Source organism: Delphinus delphis, chromosome 2, assembly GCF_949987515.2.
Source record: "Delphinus delphis chromosome 2, mDelDel1.2, whole genome shotgun sequence".
In the NCBI taxonomy this organism is placed as follows: Eukaryota; Metazoa; Chordata; class Mammalia; order Artiodactyla; family Delphinidae; genus Delphinus; species Delphinus delphis.
Genome location: NC_082684.1, coordinates 53977645 through 54001916, shown reverse-complemented (window position 1 = coordinate 54001916; position 24272 = coordinate 53977645). Strand labels below are relative to the sequence as shown.

The window sequence follows — 24272 nt, the reverse complement described above, 5'->3', positions numbered from 1 at the left end:
CCCACACTTTCTCTCCCCCTCCCTCTCCCCACTCCTCTCTCTCTCTCTCTCTCTGTATATATATATGTACATATATATACACTCACACACATACACACACACACACACACACACACACATATTGCTCCATTTCAGTGTGGGCTTAACCTAGTGTATCTCTTTTAACAAATAGAATAGTCCAAGAGTGATTTGGAATGCCACTTTCAAAATTAGGTTTCAAAAAGACTGTGACTTCTCTCTTGCCTCCGCTCTCTCTATCTCTTCCTTCTTGCTCTGATGAAGCAAGCTGCCACGTTTGAGCTGCACAGTGGAGAGGCCAACGTGGCAAGGAACTGGGGTGGCCTCCAGACAACAGCTGTGAGGGGCTAAATCCTACCAGCAACCATGTAACTGAATGTGGAAGTAAACCCTTCCCTGGCTGAGTCTTGAGATGACTTCTGTCTCGGCTGAAATCTTGATTGCAGCCTGTGAAAGACCTTGAAGTAAAGGACCCAGATAAGCTGCACCTGACTCCTGACCTACAGAAATTGTGTGATTGATAATAAGTATTGTTTGAGGCCACTAGTGTTGGGGGTAATTTGTAGTAACTAATACATTGAGTTAGAATATATAAACTGTTCTCTGAGAAGTCATGGTCTGCTAATAAAAGGACTTTTATTGGTGGGTGAAGAAAAGTGAAGGCCAGAGATAAATAGTTCCCAAGAGTAGCAAAATAGGCTTTTACTCAGAGTGGGGCTTGGGAGGAAGAATTGAAGTGCCTAATGAGAATCACAAGGGAATTTTGCAATGTGATATGCAATATGAAGTTTCTTCCTAGTTTTCAAAGGAAATTTTTAGTAAAATCTACATTACCGGGCTTCCCTGGTGGCACAGTGGTTGGGAGTCCACCTGCCGATGCAGGGGATACGGGTTCGTGCCCCGGTCCGGGAAGATCCCACGTGCCGCAGAGCGGCTGGGCCCGTGAGCCATGGCCGCTGAGCCTGCGCGTCCGGAGCCTGTGCTCCGCAACGGGAGAGGCCACAACAGTGAGAGGCCCGCGTACCGCAAAAAAAAAAACTACATTACCTACAAGTATATTGTTGAGTTCAATCTCTGTTGAAGGGATGTGATAACATATTGTGAGTGAAGTAAAGGTGACAACAGGGGACAGGGGAAACCTTGAGGAAGTTCTTGGGAGCCCAACCACATTGGAATTGCACCTTGTTTATTTAAAGTTAAGTTTACCTCTTTGTCAATTGCCTAAGTAATTTGGCTGCAACTGAGTTAAATTACAGGCATTTTTATTTTAGATCAAAACCTCTGAGATGAATTATGGATATAGATTACTGTCAAAATTGGTGAATAGCACAACTTTTAATATTACTAAACATTTGGAAAGAAATATTGACTAGGAAACATTTATAATACATGTTTTGTGTTTATAATTTCTATGACATTTTCTATGACAATTTTATTATGTAAAAAATATGGTTTTGGCCTTTATACTTTCAGGGAAAGTATTAAGGCTGAGATAATGCAAAACCGAACTTCTGGAAAAATCTGTCTAATTTACATGTAATAGAAAGATAGCAGGGATAAGAAAAAGCCCAGAAAATAGCATATTGGTGCTCATGAATTAGAGAGGAGTTGATGTGGAAAAAATCTGCATTAACATTATCTTTATTTTGTTTGTTTTTTAATTCAGTTACAGATAAATAACCAGATGTGAAAGACATTCAGGATTTTAGGGAGATATCAAGTGGTATAGTGCTCCCAGGTCTTTGCCAGAGTCTCAACTTAGAATCCTTACTTAGGTGAAAATATATGCAATACTCATTTCCATTGAAATAAATGGAACTCTACTGTGTGTAAACAGAAAACAATTTGACTTTCACACCTCTTGTCTCCCTGCATAGGTTTCTTTCTTCGCTATCCTTAGGGAAATCTGTTACAGATAACCACCACCCTTTCTATTAGTCTTAAATAGTAAACACTCTAGTAATTTCCAGACATGATTTCCATTACATTTCACTAATATAAAATGAGTGACTCAGTAACAGTCAAAATTCTAAATTTCATCAAAGCTTGAATCTCTCCCCTACCTCAGATTTCCTTTAAACCTGAAAGTCTACAGAGTGGTAAAGGGAAAACTGTGGTTTCTTATCTAATTTTCTCACTTTTTTCTTCTGTTCCTCCATACCAGCAATCTGACTGTGTGTTCTGATCCCTTTATAATTGGAGCTGGGGGAAAGGAGTGGTGAGGCAAGATGTTGCTTGACGGGCACTGTCTTTTTCTGGTGTCAGTTCTCTCTGTGCCTGGCATATAAAGTAAGGGAGCCTCTGGGTGTGAGAAAGGTCTTGAGAACTGATCCTTTCTCTTATAGAGGGCTCTTTGGGTTTCTGGAGGACCCCTTATCACAGGATTTGTTACCTTTGGTTCCCTTAATTCAGATAATGTCTCCTTTGCTTACAGCTTTGCTAACTTTTTGGTTTTTTTTAACAGTCCTTTCCACACATACGTATTTTGTTAGGGTCTCATGGCTCTTCCAGATACCTGTCTTGGGGAAAAAAAAAATCCCATTACAGTCTCTCCAGACCAGTTCTTTCTTCCTTTGTGGTCTCTAACAAACTGTGCTAGGACAGGCTGTTCTCAGCATTGCCATTTCACTCTCCTTCATTGTCAAAAAAGCAAGTCAGACACAATTTTAAATTTGGTTCTTGCTCTGTCTTTAGTAACCCACATACTACTGGGGTCATGGGCCATGTTCTCTGGTCTCCATGAAGTCCTTCATCTCCTTCCTGTGGGGGTAAGGGTGTGATTGGGAGGAGAATATGCAACAGAACCTCACAGTCTTTTTCCAAACAAATTATTTCCCTGTTTTTGGTTAATACCACTCAATTTGTTTTATATTTTGGGGGTGGTTATTGAACCAAGGATTGCTAGATATTTTAAAATCTTTGCATAGTTCCACATAGATGACCTTTGAAATATGGAAGTATCAATACTTCCTAACTTTAAACAGAAGGTGTCATATTTTAACATCCTATTATTTATGGAATTAGGGCTTGATGTCTGAAGGAATGGGATTAGCCAAGCTGTTACCATAAGTACTGCTTGCTGCAGGACAGGCCAGTCAATCAGGAGATGAGATGTTAGGGCAGGGAATAGTGACTTTATTCAGAAAGTCATCAGACCAGGAAGATGGTGGACTAATGTCCTAAAGAACCATCTTTCCCAGGTTTGGATGCTAGTTTCTTTTAAGGTTGGGGGGTGGAGTGTAAGGCGATAAAGTTTTAAAAAGGAGATAAGTTGCTGTAAATATTTCCTAGTTCTGTCCAGACTCCAGAGGGAATGTGTTAAATTCTTCTTTCCTATAGCCATTCACAGGTGGGCCTGGTCAGGATGTTTCCTGTGAGCTAAACAAAGGTATTTTAGCTTAATACTCAGGCATGGGAGGCAGGGTACCTGGAGATGGGCCATTACGTATATTTTAAGCTACAGGAAAGAACCCTTTAGTGATTAACTTGCAGCAAAGGCAGTCGTATATAAATATTAAAGTCAAAGAAGCAGATCCAATATGGAGTCAGACTTGTTCTTTCCTATTACGAAGGTACTGAAATGAGGGGGTCATTAATCACAAATCAGTGGTTTGGCATAAAAACTAACCATGTCTTTAAGGAAACTTTTTACCATTTTCTTCTACTTCACTGAAGTCTTAATAACTTTGCAATTCAGGTTTCTTTTAAGGCATTTAGTTGTGTGCTGTCTTTTCTGGATATTTGGTATTTTAAATATGTATATTAGATTTTCAGCTGATTTTTTAGTTCCTGAAAGGAATAGTTTCTTATATTTCTTTGTATTCTACACAACAAAGGGGGAATGCATATAATAAGTACTAAGTAAGTATCTGTAAATAAGTTTGTAAGTTTATCTCAATTGCAGAGATTTTATCAGGGGTCAGTGGTCCATAGAAGTCCAAAACTATTTAGTAGGAGCTCCAAGGATTCTTAACTACAGATGAAGCTGAGTAAACACAGGACTCTTGTGGTGATAGGAGACTAAAATATAAATTCTGTGTCATTAACAAACCTCTCTTTTATACATGCAGTTGTATGTTCACATACTCATAATTAAAAAGTGTGTTGGTAACAAAGATTTTGAGAGTATCATTTGGGCCAGGTGTTATAATTATATATTTTTTCCTTGTTAACATCCATAAGAATAAATGAGATTCCATGTGAAAAAATTCCAATTAATTTTATATTATACTTTGGAAAATAATTAGTCGAATTTTTGTTTTATTAGGCAGTGTTTATTCTGGTGGTTTTGAATTGAATTGAAAGTCTTAGGTACTATAAAAATAGATCTTTTCTGACAATTATGAACGTAATCACAACAGTGTGTTGTCACAATTCATGCCTGTTGGGAAAATATGATTAATGAGAAAAAGTATTTCTTAGTATGACATATTTATGTAACTTTTCCATGGTTGGCTCATGTGTTAGGAAACGAACCCCAGATTTAGATAATCCTTCACTGTTTCTTATGCGTAAGAATATGTCAGCACCAGTGAGGAGCTCCAGCAGGAAGGCACTAAGCTATTGGTCTTTTTCAATATATGTGCCAGGGCTGAGAAATAATAAATCAGTATGACTTCAGAGGAGAAGCTTTTAATTAAATGATACCCGTAAGACACCCTTTCTGTTTCCTTAGAGTTCTTTGTGAAAATCTCTCCAATGTGGCTTTGATGCTTAAATGTATGAATATATTCACTCTGTCTCCAAATTGCTTCACAATTTTCGCCTCACTTCTTTCTACATATTGTAAAGTGTCAACTTTAGCATTTCCAGAGTCTTTTTTAGGCACCTTATTTATTATTGCCCAGCTACAGTCAGCTTTACAAGCTTTAAATATTTATAAATAGGAAAAAGCAACACTTTATAAAGTCTTTAAGTGTTGTAACAGAAAAACAAGCTTAAAAAATGAAATTTAACTAGAGCTTTACTGAGTTCACAGACCATTTTCACAGTAGTGTTGTGACAGTGTCTTTTAAACCTCAATTTCAGGAGAGGTTCAGGTGCCTTTGAATATATACTACTTACCTGTCTGGATAATCCTAAAAACAAGCCACAGGTCAGTGAGCTCTGAAACCAATAATAAAAGGAATTCAGCACTATCCTTTCCCATTTACACACACGCACGCACACACGCACACGTGACCAATATTGGAAGGGTTATATAAGAGAATAAATTGTCTAATTTCTGAGGACCTATAAAAACCTACGTAGCATTCAATATCAGAAATTTTAGTCTTCATAACAGCCCCATTATACCTCCCTTGGAGAGGTTGAAACTGAAAATATTATGCATCTTGCCTGGAGGTATATAGTCAGGGATGGGAACTCAGACTAGGGGTTTCTGGTGTCACAGTCAGGTCTTCCCCACAACCCCTACTCCCCCAACACAATATACCACTTGTGTTCCTAGGAGACAATTCTCACTAACAAAGTTTAAAATTTTGCATACAATCTAGAAAGAAACAGAGGCCCAAATTACTCGTGATAGTAACTCTTGCAATTCCTTTATTTATAGTATTTCATAATTTATTTTGTTTTTATTTATAGAGCGTGAAGGAGAGCTAGATAATTAACTAATGTTAGGCTGAGGATAAACATAAAATTGGTATATAATCCCTGAAGATAAGCAGTCAGAGAAGTAGCAGCATAAAGTTTCCAGACACTCAGAAAACACAGCTACCTGGGGTTAGCAGAACAGGTTGTTAGAATATCAGCTACAGAAAAAGGAGTGGATTAGAGGACAAAAACTATTTTGATCAGATTTACTATAAGCAAAAACATGAAAGAAAACAATATTTTATCAGCTCAAATAAAGAAAAGCTCTTTCTGTCAGTCAAGACTGATAAGACTGATAGGAGATGTCTTTATAGGCAATTGTATGTCAATTTGTTTATTCAATAATTTTAAAATTTCTAGAACTAATAAGTCACTGATTATTTAGTCAATGAGAAATTGGTATATCTTATTGTACTAACCTGTTATCAAAATGTATTACAGGAAAGGGCAAAATGCAGGGAGAACAAATGGATAGTTTCCAGTTTTACTCAACATTCTACTCTGAGTTGTAGCTGGGAGCTGTCAGCTGTGATAATATGAGAACAAGGGATAAAACCTCAAATTATCTATTCAAAAGATGCATAAATAACTAAGTGAAATTTAGTCAAGTTTACAAGTTAATTTTGGGGTGTAAGAAGTAAAATGAATTTGGGCTTTATTAAGTATTTGATGCTACCAAATAATTATATTTTTAAAATTTACTTAATATTATCTGAAAATTATAAAATTCCATTGTAGAAGATATTTCTGCTCACAGGTATATGAACATTAATATTTACAAAGCAGATCTACTCGAATTTTTTTTTTGTACACAGAATCACATTTAGTGCATATCAAGTACAAAGCCTAGCCAATCAGGTGGACAATAATGTGGGAGGTGGCCACAGTCCAGGATATGGCTCCTAGATTAAAATACAACAAAAAAATTAAATGTTACAAATTTACCAGAAATGAGCATTCTACATGGAATAGACCCTTGCTAGCCAAACTCTTAAGGAGTTGATATGCAAACTGTAATGACAATATGTACTCTATTTCCTGCAACTGCAATATATGTATTTGCTATTTAAATCATCTACTTCCTAGAATTAAAGACAGTCAGATTTACCACAGTAGACATCAACTGCTGCTTTTATAGGCTCAGAGGACAGGCTTTGAGACATTTCATTTATATGTTAACTTTCTTTCTTGGTCTCACTTTCATTCCATGTATAGAATATTAACTTGGGACTTTTCTGCCTAAATTTAGAGTTAGGAAGAAAGGCTAAGAACTAAGCCTGAGACTTCCTTTGCCATAAAACAGTAGATGGCAACCCTTTTCACTTTCCAAAGCAAAGCAAAGTGCTAGATTCTAAGCAGTACTATAAATGAGATAACTAAGAGTTTTGTGAACCATAGTTAACCACCTATTTATAATATAGATTGAGAGGCTGTGCACTGGACATGGGCTTATTTTGGAAAGGTTGGGATATTATTCTCAACTTTTTTTTTTTTAATTTCATATGAAATCACAGGAACTTGGAGTTTGGGAGACAGTGGACTATGGTCATAAGAATCTAAATGACAAGAGGCTGGCTCCTGTAACCCATGATTATAGAGTAGAGGACTGCCATTGGGTAGTATCTGTAGTAACAGTGAGAGTGGGCCATTGGCCTTATTTTAACATGATCCTATGTGTAGGCCACGTTATCAGCTGATATCTGACTGTGACCGCATGAGAAACCCCAAGTGAAAATCTCCCAGCTGAATTCAGTCAACTGACAGACCCGTGAGAGTAGTAATTCATTCTTTAAGCCATCAAGTTTTGGAGTCTTTGTTCTGTAGCAGTAAATAACTAGAATCATCTGTAATCCTAAAGCTGTGGTAGGATAGTCACTTCACTTTTGCCTATATAATTTCTTGGAAGTGTAGAATAAAGAAATCTTATTTTATGCTATTATGTCTTAGCTTGGGTTCTCAAAAGCAGAACCTACGTGATGATGCTTTATTGAGGAGTACAAACGCAGAGTAGCAATAGTGAAAGGAAAAGGAAATGAGGCATAAGAGTAAAACAAATGTTGGTATATTACTAAGGTGGCTACAGTTTCATAAACACAGCTGTGTACTCAATCAAGCAATGTCTCTGGCTAGGCCATCTGGGGCTACTGTGCCTCAGAATAACCCTTTGGAGAGCAAGGAGAGGAATTCATTCTATGGCTCCTTCGCATATATTGCCTCTCATTGGTCAAAATCTGCCCAAAGGGCATTTGTTCCCTCACCCTTCCAGGTTGTGTTGCCTGCACCTCCTGGACAGCTGCTGAGGAATGCAGAATCATAACCTTGAGCTTGGCACTTCATTTGAGTCTGGAATTTGTGGGAAGAGCCAAAGCCTCTGTGGGTGGGATCAGTCTAGGCTTAGGTGCCATAGTTGTCAGAGCTTCTGCTCCACTGGGGTAATTGATACTCTGTCAGAGACTGGCCCTCACTCTGGGAAACCCTACAATATTTAGGAATATTGAGAGATGAGATCAGAGCAATGGCAGTTAGAGTACTCCATTGCCCAAATGCCTAAGGAATCAGGAGGCAGGTAAAGCCAAGTGAACCAAAGGAGACATATGAATTGGATGTGATTCAGTCTACCCAATGGGCTAATCAGATCCTCTCCCATACTTCAATGATACCCAGTTATGGTTTATAGAATAAGAATAGGTTGCCCTCACTTCTTCTGCTAATGAAGGGGATGTGCAAGTCTAATTGTTCAAGGTAATAGCTATTTGCAATACATTTTAAAAGGCTATAGAGAATTATAAGATTGAGCTACAAATGGTACTTGGGTTACAATTATTACTTTCCATCTCCCTTTTCCAGCACTCATTCTAGAGTTTATTATCTTTAGCCAGCTCATTTTGGCTGATCATGTCATTTGTATTGTTGAATGATCCAGAGTATCATATCTGGAGTATTTATCAATTCTACTGAGGGAGCTTCACTGACCCTTTCAAGGTTGAAAGTGTATAATGTAATTGATTTGTCACCAAATAGCTGGATGACCTCCCTGAAAAATGGTGCCATAAAAGGAACTCAAAATCAGTCTCAGATGTTGGCAGGCTGTTTATTCAGTAAGATCAAGAGCAGGATCCGCATAGTGAGAGGAGATCTATGCTATTATCTCATCAGCAGCTACCACTTTTGCAAACATAATCCCTCCTTTTATGGGCCCACAGTGAAATCACTGGAGTGGCTGATGAGAGTATCTGTCTGATATTGTCAGGACAGGTCATTCTATCTTCTCTGAAGTGTATCTTCTATGGTTGGTATTATGTGAGTTATAAAGATGCATGCACTTGTACACTCTTCCATATATGGATCCATATGCTTCTTCCCCAGACTTTCTTGTCCGCAGATCTTGCAGTTTTGGTCCTTTGACCAGTTTTTTGACCCAGTAACCAAGCTGATCCCACTACCCAAGAGTTATTATATATCTACATAAGACCAACTTCTCTTTCACATAGGTCTATAATCAAGTCCTTCTGGACTGCCCTTTAAGGGCAGCAACCATCCATTTCTGGCTTCAACCAACTTACGGCACTAACACATTTGTGAATCAGGCCTAAGTCCTTTCATTTTATGTTAGTTGGTTATAAGAAACACAGAGAAGAACAAAGGTGTGAATTGAGGGAGAAGCATCAGTGCTGCAGAGGTAGGGAAACTGGACGTGCCTTTGAGCTTATTTACAAGTAAATAAATCATTTTCACCATATTCTGTTTTTCTACTATGTCTTGTTATTTGGTAGATCTGTTAATATTAGCTCATAATAAGTTTCATTGATCTCAAGTCATTTAGTGCCCTATATTCAGTCTCTCTTAGGGCCTAATAAAGCACATTAAGAGTTGGGTTTTCAAATGGAAAATGTTTCTCTACCTTAAAGGACATGCTCTTGCTCTATGACTCTAGGGGTTTATGTAATAACATGTAAATATGACAATCTGAAATGTAAATATTTTGTAATATTTAATTCATTTTAATTTTTTATGCTATTGTGATAAAAATGTTAAAAATTATTTCCCTGATTTTTAACACAAGAGATTCTATTATAAATGTTTCATCAAATTATAAAATACTTTTGTGACTTAAAACAAAAACACACATGCATGGACTCATATAAATAATTTATGAAGCATTTCTATATCTGTTAGAATTTTGTCTATAGTATTTTTAACTTTAGTCAACAGTAAGTATAGTATAGAGAAGGGAGCATTAGACAAAAGTTGAAAATACGGGTACATTTTTGTTTTCTCTACTTCCTTGTTAAATGTCCTTGGACTGTATTTCACATATCTAAACCCCATTAATTTGCTAAATGCCAGTCACAACTCTAAATTTAATTATAATATCTGAATACAAAGGATGAAAGAGACATTTTCTTTTATCCCATTTCTATTCCATAATTTTAGGAAACTTTCTTTTTAAATTCTGTGCCCACGCTCAGATGTTTTGGTTAGTAAGTATGAGCATTGACATGATTGAAATATTTGGTTTCAACAAGTAAGATTACCATAAGTATGTATAAATGCATTAAAAAACTAATTATTCCTGTGTATTAACTCCAAACCATTCCAGAGAACATATGGGTTTTGAGATTAATTAGTAAAGTGCATATCTTTTAATTTAATGATATATGATGAGGTGGTGTTCTATCACAGTGTAGTGGATGAACTGTAACTTGAGAATGTTCCACATACAAACGTTTTTTCAAAGGTTAAAAATTTAACAGACTATTTTGCACTTACAGAAAAGAAGTCTGTCTTTTGGCTGCACTTATTTATCTTTATCTTATCTACCCACATATGGATTGGTGCTCAACCCTTTGGAAAATAAAAAGAGCAAAATTATTTTCATATAATGTTTACTTTCTCATGAGGCTTATATTTGTATTTTTACTCATGTTTTCTTAAGATAAGCCTACTGTTTCCTTACATTAAATAAAAATAAGTTTTGGTTTTGATTGTTTTCTTCATAAATTGGCTTTCCTTAACTAAAGTTTGCCTCCCAGTTTGTTGAAATACGTTGAGTTTTGTGTTACCTTATATATGGTTATTGTGGGGTCTTTTTTAACTTTTATTTTGAAATAATTTTGAACTTAGAAAAATATAAGAAGAATAATATTACAAAAAACTCCAGTATATCCTTTACTCATATTCATCAATTTTTAACATTTTGGCATATTTGCTTTATAGCTGTGTCTTTACTTCTTTTTGTTTCTAATAATATTTTGTGTATATTTCTTTTAAAATCATAATACAATTATGAAATTCAGAAAATTTAACATTGATATGATACTTTGATAATCTGTATCTCAATCCTGTCAGCTACCCAGTGAAAATTTAACATTGATATGATACTTTGATAATCTGTATCTCAATCCTATCAGCTACCCAGTGGCTAGGACCCATTTTCCTTTTATAATATTTCCACCTGCAATACAGGATCCTCTCCATGATTACATACTGCGTTTAGATGTCATGTCCCTGTAATCTCCTTTAATCTGGTGGTATTCTTTAGTCTTTCTAAGACACTGATATTTGTTTTTAAAATAAAATATTTCTTATTTTGCGTTTGTCTATTGTTTTCTCATCAGAATCCTCCCTTAGATGTGGAATCTATTAATGAGTCTTGCCCAAACAATTTTTATTATTCCAACTTTACCACTTATATTAAAGGAGCCATGAAATGGTCCAGAGGGCCAAATAAGGGACAATTTATGCATAAAAATAAATAAGTACTGGAATATAATCCACTGAATGAAAGAAATCATTAGTCGATATTCCTTTATTGATCCTTTAAGGGTATACAGTTATTCTAATATCATTTCTTGAAAGAAAAAACCCACAATTATCCTTTCCCTAATTGTTGGTAGAGATCATAGAGAAGACATGACCCAAGAGCTGGTTCCTCCCCCCTGCTCTTTCCTTGGAATGTATGTCACACCCACTACTCTCACAGTGGGAGCCATTTTCAAGGACACAGCCTTGAGATAGTAAGGTGGTGTTGAGACCATCTGGACAGTATACATGACTGAACCCAGTTAAGGCTTCTATATAAACTTTTAAGATTCTGGAAGGTGAGTGCAGAGATCTACTCATCTTGCTGCCACCCAAGACAAACCTCATATGTAAGTTCCCTTGTTTATTAAACCTGCCACCTACCAATTTGTTGTGGTCTTCCTCTTTCTTTGGTCACTTCTTGCCCTCTGTGTTTGAGGACGAGTTTCAAAATCACCTGGGGAACTCCTGAGGTTGTGAACCAATACCAATGAATTATCTGGCATCTTTGGAGAATATCAGTTGACCTTGTATGGATTTCTTTTCTGACTCTGTATGTTCCACTAATCAGCATACATACATGTACATGTATAATATGTAAATGATGTATAAGTATATATAATAAGTGTGTATATATATGACATATATCTATGTCAAGATGGTATGGTATTGGTGTAATCCATATACCAATACCATATCTTTTGTTAAAATAAATTTATGTATTTTATTTATTTATTTTTGGCTGCGTTGGGTCTTTGTTGCCGCACGCGGGCTTTCTCTAGTTGCGGAGAGCGGGGGCTCCTCTATTGCAGTGGGCATGCTTCTCATTGCGGTGGCTTCTGTTGTTGCAGAGCATGGGCTCTAGGCATGCCGACTTCAGTAGTTGTGGCATGAGGGCGCAGTAGTTGTGGCTCGCAAGGCTCTAGAGTGTAGGCTCAGTAGTTGTGGTGCACGGGCTTAGTTGTTCTGCGGCATGTGGGATCTTCCCAGACCAGGGATCGAATCCATGTCCCCTGCATTGGCAGGCGGATTTTTAACCAGTCCGCCACTAGGGAAGTCCCCATATCATCTTGATTACTGTAGATTTATAGTAAATCTTAGAATCAGGTTGTAGATCCTCTAACTTTATTATTCTTTTTCAAAATTGTTTTGGATATATTGTATCCTTTGCATCTCTACAAAAATTTTATAGTCAATTTGTCAATTTATGCAAAAGGTTGCTGGAATTTGGATTTGTTTGGTTTATTTATAGAATCTATAAATAAATTTCAGGAAATTTGACATCTTAGCACTTATTAAGTCTTCCAATTCATGGACATGATATCTCTCTCCATTTATCTTGGTCTTCTTTAATTTCTTGTGGCAGTGTTGTGTTGTTTTCAGTTTCTAGGTCTTACACATTTTTTGTTAAATATGAACTTTTATGCTATTGTGAATGGAATCTGTGTATTAATTTCATTTTAGGAAGTTTTTGGTTAGTATATAGAAATAAAATTGATAAAATAGAGTTGTGTATATTTACCTTTAACCTGCAGTCTTCTTAACTTGATACACAGCTATTAAAATTTTAAATTTCTTTGTGAGTCACTTTTGGTAATGTTTGATTTCAGACCTTTTAAATCTATTGAGACTTATTTTATGATCCAGCATACGTTCTATCCTGGTGAATTTTCCATGGCTGTTTGAAAGGAATATATATTTTTGTGTTGTTGGATGAAGTTTTCTACAATTGTCAATTAGATCATGGAGGTTGATATTGTTTTCAGGTCTTCTATATTCTTACTGATTTTCTATCTATGTTTTCTATCAGCTACTAAGAAAATGTTAATATCTCCACCTATAAATGTTTCTCTAATTTTTCTTTTAATTTTCTAAATTTTTGCTTCATGTATTTTGAAGCTCAGTTGTTAGGTACATTTACATTTGTAATTGTTGTATCTTCCTGTTGTATTGACTTTTGTATAATCATAAAAATCTCAATCTTTATCTCTACTAATATTTCTTGTTTTAAACATATATTTTCTGATATAAGAATAATTGCTCATCTTTCCTGTGATTTGTGTTTGCATTCTGTTATTTTCAACCCCATTGTGTCTGATTTTAATTTGAATCTCTTATAGAAAGCATATGCTTGGAGCTTTCTTTTTTACCCTATTATAACAATATTTGCCTTTTCTATTATGTTATTTAAGCCATAAACAGTATTTATTGATATGATTGACTTTTTTGCCACCTTAATATTTATTTTGTATCATAAGTTTGTTCCTGTGTTCCTCCCTTACTGCTTTCTTTTGTGTAAAAATGTTTTATTATACAATTCTAATTCCTCTATTGAATTTTTAGTTGTGCTTATTTATATCGTTTTTAATAGTTTCTCTAAGGATTACAATACGCATTTTTAGTTTATAACGGTATACTTCAAATAAATACATATTTGCTTCCATTAGATATAAAAACTTAGCATTAGTATAGTTTCATTTCCTGTTTTTTGTGTGTTATTGTGATATGTATTACATGTATATACAGTATCAATCTCAAAATATAATTTTACAATTTTTGTTTTAAACAACCATGTCTTTTAAAGAAAGTCAAAGAAGGAAATGCTGTATGTATACTTTTATATTAACCTCCATATTTACTATTTCCAATGTCTTTATTCCTTCTTGTCAATCCAGATTACCTTTTTGTGCATTTTTCTTCAGTCTCAAGGACTTCCACTAGCATTTCTAGTAGCACAAATCTGGTAGCAACAAATTCAGGTTTTCTTTACTTAGGAACGTCTTTTTTTACACCTTAGTTTTTGAAAGGTAGTTTCACCAGATATAAAATTCTTACTTGACAGCTAATTTTTTTTCCTTTCAATACCTTTGATATACCATTCTTCTGGCTTCCATTGTTTCTGATGAAATGCCAATCATTAATACTATTCATTGCCCCCAAATGTTTTGTATTTTCTCTTGGTCTTGTTATTGTATTGACTTTTAACACTTTGATTGTGATGGACCTATGTATGATTTCCTTCATGAGATTTGTTAAGTTTCTTGGATCTGAAAGTTATTGTTCTATAGCAAATTGGAGATGTTCTTGGCCATTGTTTCAAATATTTTTCTGCTCCTTTCTCTTTTTCTTCTCCTTCTGGGACTCCACTTTCACTTACTGTGGAATGCTTGACATGTGCCACGCATCTCTGAGATTCTTTCATTTTTCTTCTATTTTTCTTCTGTTTTTGATGTTAGACAATTACTGTTAGTCTACTTTGAAATTCATTGAGTCTTTCTCTGACATCTCAAATTTGCTGTCAAACCCATCTGGAGAATTTTGATTGTGTATTTCAACTCTAAAATTTCCATTTGATTATTTCATAGTTTCCATTTCTCTAATGAGATGCCCTATTTGTTCACTAATTCTTAGCACATAATCTTATAATTCTTCCTTTTTCTTTAAGTTTTGAACATATATATAAAAGCTGCTTTGAAGCCTTTGTCTGCTAAATCCAGCATCTGGGCACACTCAGACATTCAGAGTTATTCCTATTGGCTCTATTTTTCTTTCCCCTGATTGTTCATGAATATTCCATATTTCTTTGCACAGCTAATAATTATTGGAAAACTGGACATTGTGGACAATACAATGCAGCAACCTCTAATTCTATTTTGATTTACTGAGAATTTCTGTATTTTTATTTGTTTATTCATTTCATTTAATTAGTTGTTTAATAGGCAATTAAAATTTCTGTGTTCATACTGTGAAATCTATCTCCCTCTAGTATGCCATCTCTGCGTTTTGCTTTCTTTTTCCAATAGCATAGCTTCTTCCTGCATACTTTTTTTTTTTTTTTGTGGTACACGGGCCTCTCGCTGTTGTGGCCTCTTCCATTGCAGAGCACAGGCTCTGGACGCACAGGCTCAGCGGCCATGGATCACGGGCCCAGCCGCTCCGTGGCATGTGGGACCTTCCTGGACTGGGGCATGAACCCGTGTCCCCTGCATCGGCAGGCGGACTCTCAACCACTGCGCCACCAGGGAAGCCCCTTCCTGCATACTTTAAAGTCAGTCAAAGGTTAAGGTCAGATACTTCAAGCAATTAAGGCTTCCACCCTTTGCTCTCTGAGTTGTGTGTGTGACTTGAGGAACACATTCAAAGAGACAGAAAATTCTCAAGTCTCCCCAGGCTTTCAATTTTCACTGGGCTTCTAGGGTCTCCTTAGGTGTAGGTACTTTAGTCAGCCTTCAGCCAGGGAGGCTTGTGTGGTAAGTTTATTTTCACAGTCAGTCTTCAGGTCTCTCATTTCCAAAATCTGCCTTTTAAAATACTGGAAGCTCCTGATGCTTGCCTCAAAGGGTACTCAGTACCTCTGGCTGGTAAAGCGGCAGACTTTGCAGCTCTAAGTGAGGGTGGGATTATGGGGCAAGAATACCAAAATTCTGTGTACTTACACAACACAGTAACAAATTATCATGCATAAATACTTCTCAAGTTGTTATCTGAATTTTTAGTTCTTTTTCTTAGTGCCTGAGGTGTTGATTTTAAATAACATTTTCCAATTTTATATTTATTTTCTGCAGAGGGGATTGCAGTACTGCCTCATGACATTGTTCCTGGAAGTATGGTCCTTCAGTTTCAATCTGTTAAAGTAAGCAAATTATGCATGTTTCATTATTTCTTCTTTCTTACAGTTTGGGTGGGTGGGTGTGGGTGTTCATTTGCACATTGCTTTTTACACTTATGCTCGTGTACCACAGTTTATTCAAGCAAAGTTCTGTGTTGGGACATTTAATGGTCTCCAGTGTTGTTCAGTAGCAATCCTATAATATATAATCCCATGCATATGTATTTTTGTATTGTTGTGGTTGTATCTTCAAGGTAAATTCCTAGAAATGGAATTTCAATGAGGAAGAATAAACAGCATATAGTTTTGTTAGTTATTGCCAAATTTGTTCATGATTGCCTTCCCATCAGTGATGTATGAGAGCCTCAGTTTTCCTATAGCGTTTTTTTTAAAATTTTTATTGGAGTATAGTTGATTTACAATGTTGTGTTAGTTTCAACAAAATGAATCAGTTATACATATATATATATATCCACTCTTTTTTTTTTCTTTTTTTAAGTTTCTTTTCCTGTATAAGCCATTACAGAGTATAGAGTCGATTTCCCTGTGCTATACACTAGGTTCTTATTAGTTATCTATTTTATATATACTAGTGTGTATTTGTCAATCCCAATCTCCCAATTTAGCCTAATTTTTAAATTTTGGCTGATCTGATGGGTGAGGAATTGCATTGCACTATAGTTTTAATTTTTGTATCCCTTACCATAAGTTTACATCATTCATGTTTAATTTTATTTTTTATTTTTAATTATTCATGTCTTTCGCACTTTAAAAGAAATAGGATTTGTTTGGGACAAACTTATTAAGTTATAAATGTGATAAAATTCACCCTTTTAAAGTGTACAAATGTGATGAGTTCTGACATAGCCATGCAACCAACACTATAATCCAGAAATAGAATATTTCCATTACTCTAAAAAATCACTTGTGGCCCTTTGTAGTCAGTTCCCCCCTGCCATTTAAGGCTTCTTTAGTTCCTCTCAGCAAAGTTTTGTGGTTTTCAGTGTATAGCTATTGACCATATTTTTGTCAGCTTTATTCCTAAATATTTTGTATTATTAATGCAAGTGTACATGGTATTGTTTTTATAATTTTAATTTCTGATTGTTGATCGCCAGTTTATAGATATGCAGTTAAATTTTATATATTTTATCCAATAATTTTGCTAAACTCATGTATTCACTTATGGTAGCTTCTTAGTAGATTCAGTGAAATTTTCTATAAATTATTATGTTTTCTGTGAATACAAATTTAATTTCTTCCTAAGCAAATAATATACTGCTACTACCTCCATCATCATACCCATCATTATTTTCATTATCATATATGCTTATTGCATTGGCTAGAACAAGGGTTTGTAAACTTTTCTGTAAAGAGCCAGATAGTAAATATTTTTGACTTTGTGGGCCTATAGTCCTTATCACTAACTGCTCAACTCTTACACTGGTAAAATAGTCATAAACAATATGGAAACAAGTGGGCATGTTTGGATTTAGCCCAGAGGCCATAGTTTTCAGACATCTTCTTTTTTCTGTGTTTCATTTTGGAGTGTTTCTATTGCTACATCTTTAAGTTCTCTAATCTTATCTGTAAATGTCTAACCAATCATTAATCTCATCCAGTGTATTTTTTTATCTGTGACATTTTGTTTTCATATCAAGATGTTTGATTTGAGAGTTTTTTATATTATCCATGTCTCTCCTTAACATGTTCAGTCTTTCCTCTAGCTTTTTGAATGTATAATAACTTTCAACGAGTACTAATTCTACCATTTTCTGGGTCAGTTTTCAATTAGCAATAATCGCGCCTCGGATAAACCTCATTGGCTACGATACTGCCACTGCGCAAAGCTTGGGTCAGTTTTACTGGATTTTTCTTCCTCATTTAGGGATATATTTTCATTTTGTAATTTGTGTCATACTTTTTTGCATTCCTGGTGATTTTTTAATTAGATTCTGGACATTGTGAATTTTATCTTTTTATGTGTAAGGGCAATTTTGTTTTCTATAAATATCCTTTACCGTTTTATCTGGAACATGATCAGATTACTTGGAAAGAGTTTGATCATTTGGGTCTTACTTTTTGTTAGGTGAAACTAGAACTGTGTTTGGACTAATAATCTTTCCCTACTACTGAGTCAAGACTCTGACTATTCTAGCTGTGGCCCCATTAATTACAAGTTGTTTTTTTTCACTCAAGCTGGTGAGAACAGGAATTTTTCTAAGCCCTGTATGAACTCTGTTCCCTTTTTCTTATAATCTTTTTAGGTGATTCTTTCTAAGACCTTAGTTTCCTCATACAAATGAGCAATCCGTATTCAACTGAATATTGATAGGGACCCTCTTCAGATCTGTGACATCCTCTCCTTGCTGGTACGTGCAGCTCTCCCTCTCCAGCACTCTGTCTTATAAAATTACTCTGTGAAGCTGTCTAGGTTTCCTTAGATCCCAGCTCCATTCTTCAACCAGAGAGACAATTGTATTTGCCTAGGCTCTCTTTCCTTCACTCTTCCCCAGAAACTTTCTCCAGGATGTCACCTGGGACAATTGTCAGGCTCACTTAAGTTGTTTCCAGTCTTTTAGGGAGGGCTGTCCTTCACTGTCTGTTGTCCAGTAACTTGAGTGTCATTGTATCGTATGTTTTGTCATAGTTGTTTCAAATGAGAGGATATTCTGATCCTTCTTACTCCATTTTGACTAGAAACTGGACTCCTTATTTTCTCAATTAAAAAAAAATCCTTGATTTTTATATATAATGGATTTTGTCTTTTGTCTGATATATTTTGCAAACATTTTCTCCCAGGTTTTTTGTTTATATTTGACTTTGAGGTATTTTTAGCAGTGTAAAAGTATATACTTTTAAATTTGTAGTCACATTTATTACTTTATTCATTTATTGCTTCTGCATTTTGATTTATAGTCTGAAAGCTTTCCCATACATTCAGGTAATCAAGGAATTCAGTCATTTATTTCTCTTAGAATTTGTGTAGCTGTGTGTTACCTTATAGGATCTGATTTCAAGTTTTTCTAAATGGCTTCCCTATTGTCCCAACATCATTTATTAAAATGTCTGTCTTGGCCTAGTCATTTGAGATAATTATAATGTTTCCCATCCATCTATTGTTTCAAAATTATACTAATTTTCTATAGCAATTTCAAACCTAACAATCTGGTTATGGTTTTTCTTTCATAAAAGGTCAAGTAGAATCAAAGGAGGAGGGAATGATTTCATTTGGACAAGACCCCAAAGCCATTGGGTTTAGTAGGATTTTGATGTTTATTATCTCTTCAGAATTTACATGTTGATTAAATAAGATAAAATGGGATAAATTTGGCTATTATATGAACTAATTTTATTTCTGTCTACTTAGAATATGTGAACAGTCCACATATTACAAAATAGAAAGCTTGCTTTTTTATTCCTGGACTATAGAATCATAGAATGTAAAGTTTGAAAATATATTTTTGTAACATTTCATTTGACCCTTATATTCTCTTTAGGAGTCTAAGAAAGAAGTAATAAATTTATCCATGTTTTAGTACCTTCATTAACAGAGAAATCCATTCTTTCCCAAGAAGTCTTTTATACTTTTGAACAGTTAGCTTACACATTGTAAAGTAAAAAGTCTGTTTTCTCCTTTCCTCACATTAATCTCAGTACCTCTGGTCATCAAATATGTGGCCCATTTACCATCTCAGTTCCTCTGTTTTCAACAAATAACTGTTTGCTTCTCTCTTAAAATGTGTGCCAAGGATTGTAAACAATCCTCTAGGAGTGATCTAAACCCTAGATCTAACAGACTTATACTAACATGTCTCTACCACAAAACATTTCCTAAGTTGTGCTAAATAAGTTATAGTCAGATGGGCTCTCTAAAATCTCAAATTTTATGGAAATAAGTTATTTTATTAATCACATTTTATATGTGTTGTAAAAGTGCTGTATTGTCCTTTTAATGGGTATGTACTCAGTTAAATAAGTATTTATTAAGGCGAGTGACCACTTAAAAATCTATATACTTTGCCGTTATTTCTTACACAGTACTTTATGTCAAACCCCCCCCCCAATAACAAATTATGTACCACAGCACAATAGTTTTGAGACATACTGTACAAACAATAAGTTCCATGATCAGAAAACCTTGGGAAATCCTGGAAAATCTTCCTCTTGAGAAGTCATAATGTACATTAACATATTGCCAGTTCTGAGAGATCCAGCGTTAAAACAATTGCCAATATTACTTAGCTCAGCCTTTTAGACTAGGAACTATTTATTAAATTGAAAAAATGTATTACTATTATATAATTTATTGATGCTAACAATGTATAAGGTTATGTGCAATGAATACTGCAGATGAAATGAAATAGGCATTCAGTAATATCAGCTGAATGTCAGAATGCCCTAAAATAACTATATGCAAATTATAACTAATGAATAAAGGGTGAAATTTTACTCTATTATTTTTAAACAGTTGAGTTCAAAATAAGGATAGATTTCATTTACCTGATTGAAAGTATAGAGAATTCAGAGAGGCTTGGAAATTGCAAATATTTTTTGAAAAGAAAGTTTATTAAAATACCACTATTCTTGAAGGATAAAAGTGGTTTGTGTATATTTACCTAAGAGTAATTTTTTTGATGCAATCATTATGGAAATGCTCGCAGGCTATATATGCAATGCTATAAAGTATGCAATGAAAAGAACACACTGATGAAATAATAACTACACTGTATTCAGTGTAATCCAAACAAACATCTCCAAATGCTGGTTCATGCTTAACATAAGTCAAAAAAAAAAAAAAGTGAAACTTCTCATTTATCCATTTTATTTTACATAGTTTTATGGTCTTTACAGCTTAATATATTTGTAAATGATCTGCTTCTTGAATTAACTCCTAGAGTAGTGATGTTATATTTTAATGCTACAAATTAGATATGCAAATATATTTTCAAATTGCATGAGATTAAATTGAATAATTCTATAATATTACGTATTAATAATTACATATTAATAATTATGTAATAAGTTTCATTGTTTCCTTTGTTGATGGAAAACTATCTAAGAAAGTAATGGAAAATTTATGTTTGAGCCAAATTATAACCTGGGAATAGCATCTCAGAAAGCTTTGAGAACTGTTTCACCCATTAGAAGTCAAAGCATGATTATATAAGTTCTTTGAGTCAGGTCTTCAAGTACAGGTCTTCAAGTGTGTCATGTGACCCCTTACAAGATCAAAAAGGAACGTTATCTTTTAAGGAATTGTCTTATTATTGCTAGGAGAGTGTTGCTCTTTATGAGCAGATATTTCTGGCAACGGGGGAGGTTTTGTCCATGCATAATGCAGATATACAGTGCACAGTAGAGGGGAGAGAAGAGGCCAAAGGGCAGAGAAAAATGTTTAAATTTTATGTTTAAATTTTTCTTGTCTTGCCATAAAACATGAATTTTACCTCACACCTTTATATTTGCTTTAGCTTTAATATAAAAGTAATAGATAGTTAATGGAGAATGCATTTAAATATATTCCTTACATATTTAAAGACTAAATTAGAGGTTCAAGATCACAGTATTGTTAAACAAGCTAAGATAAGAGAGAGAGAATTTTAAAGTTATGCTTCTATAAAACTCACATAGTGTGTTCACTGGCCCTGCTTATACATACTAAATACGCTATTAATAAACAAGAGACCTTGACAAAAAAACCCTGTGAAGTGAATAGGAGAACTTATTTCTAGTTAAGCATTTTTTTCTTCTTTGAATATATACCTGTTTCTTCAAATAAAATTAATTTTATTTAAAAATATTCTATATTTGTGTGTATGTGTTTGTATATATATACACATATATAAAGTAAAAAATTATAAGGTGATGAGAAAAATCAGTTTTAAAGATAAAATATAAATAGTTTTAGAAATAAACAGGTTTAGGAAAAAGAAGAAAAAAATTCATTTAAAGTGAAAAATAAAATTCTGTTCCAATAATAATTTAGAAAACTACAAGGTATCATTATGAGCAGAAGAAACAAATCAAATAGAACTAGGCAACTCTTTTGTTTTTCTTTCATTGCCTGAGTGAGCATTATGATAAAGAAATGGCAATTCTAATCTCAGTTATGATAGGTTGCTATTTTACATTCTGAAGTAGAAAGAATACAAATAAAATCAATGAATAAATTATCCCTGAAAAAATAACCTCATTTCTCAACTTGGTGGTGGCCAGAAATTGAGGAGAGATTTCATTTATAATACCTCATTCACATAAAGTTTAATAATTTTTGGACAAGTAGATAACACTCTTTAAAATATTAGGTGTTACTTGCTAAGGTAAAATTATGGAGAGTTTGTTAACATGATCTTCCAATGTAATATTGTTTCTAAATGAATTTTCAAATATATTACTTATCTGAACCTCAGTATGGGTTTATTTGTATATGATGTTTATTTTTAGTTTTTAAAGGAATTTTGCTAAAATTTATTGATATTATTACTTCCTAAAGTAAATTTTCTAGACTAAGATTTTTTTTAAATGTGATGACACAAAGTAAGAACCTTGAGATTAAAACTATGTGTTTAAAGCTACAAATGATTTTTGCACTTATTGCAGCCTGGTCTTGCCCCAAGACCTGCAGTAGCAGCATCTTCTTTGGTCACGTGTGGGACTACATAAAGTTACTCTGAATTTACTCAGTACTGAGAAGCACTCAGTATTCTAGGCTCTTAAAATTCCAAGTGTGTTCCACAGACCAGCAGTATCTGCATCAGCTTGGAACCGTTTAGAAATGCAAAATTTTGGACCCGACCTCAGAATTACTGCAACAGAATCTGCACGTTAATAAGATCTGAATGAATTCACATGCACACTAAACCTTAAGAAGCACCCGCCTAGGTCCTAACTCATAACCAACCCCATGAAACATTAACTGGTAGGATTTACAAAGCTATATCCTAAACACGGGGCTTACTCAGTTTTGCACATGATCTTTAAGGTTAATTCAAATCTAGGTGTCATTTATGCCTGATTTCTCTTCCTTGGTACTAGTGATTTAAAATGTTCTGCCTGGTATATAGTAGGTAACAGTTAATATTGTCAAATGAATGGAAATGATTTGAGTGAGATGACTAGTATGTAGGCATATGTTTTATGTTTTGAGATAGGCATAAATAAGGAAAGACTACAAAACAATTTCAGAGTAAAGTTTTCAGATCAGCTGCACATCTGGCAACCATTTCTCTAGCAGGTGACTTCTAAATCATTTGATCTTGGAATTGGTAGTAAACCTCTTGGTTTGGGGCCAATTTCATTACCAGAATTTTTGTCGGAAGAGTCAGAGCTGACAAGAGAACTGCTGCCTCTCATCCTTCTCCTTGCTGTCCTCTCAGAATCTGATCAGCTGTTTCTTCTTGGGGACTCCATGGCTGTGTGTACTGGAAACCTCTAGGAGCTGTTTTATTATCTAACAGATCCTCAGAATGTTGGTTGTTGAACAGTGGCATGCTTCCCATCATCCTAGAACCTACTAGCTTTATTTATGAAAACAGTGCACCACTACCAATTTTGATACTGTCTTTCCACATCATGAACACCCCTGTCTCAAGAATTTCTCAAAATCTTTCTAATGTAACAAAGTCTTACTTTGTGAGCAAAAATGTACACATACCTTCTTTGATAAAGTTTCAGTTTAGGGGGTTTTTTTTGACCATTTTTAATTGATTTCTTATATTTTCTGGATACAAGTCGTGTTAGAACTGTATATGTTTTACAGATATTGTTGTCTAGTCTGCACTTGTTTTTTTCATTCTCTTAACAATGTCTTTCACGGGCAGATAGTAAAATTTATATTTTCTTTTATAAGTTGTGCTTTCAATATTTATTTATTGAATAATAATGGTTTTACAGTGTTGTGTTAATTTCTTCTGTACAGCCAAGTGATTCAGTTATATACACATTTAAAAAAATACTCTTTTCCAGCATATTGAATATAGTTCCCTGTGTTATACAGTAGGACCTTATTTACCCATTCTATATATAATAGCTTACATCTGCTAACCCAAACCTCCCACTCTATCCCTCCCCCCAAATCCTTCCCCCTTGGCAACCACAAATCTGTTCTCTATGTCCTTGAGTCTGTTTCTGTTTCATAGATAAGTTCATTTGTGTCATATTTTAGATTCCACATATAAGTGATATCAAAAGGTATTTGTCTTTCTCTTTCTGACTTACTTAGTATGATAGTCTCTAGTTGCATCCA

The 24272-nt window shown here is 34.5% G+C and overlaps 1 pseudogene; it reads right to left on the bottom strand.

Moving 5' to 3' along the window:
- Positions 1-17794: 17794 nt before the first annotated feature.
- LOC132421357 (U4 spliceosomal RNA) lies at positions 17795-17876 on the bottom strand (annotated as a pseudogene).
- Between the last annotated feature and the right edge of the window lie 6396 nt (positions 17877-24272).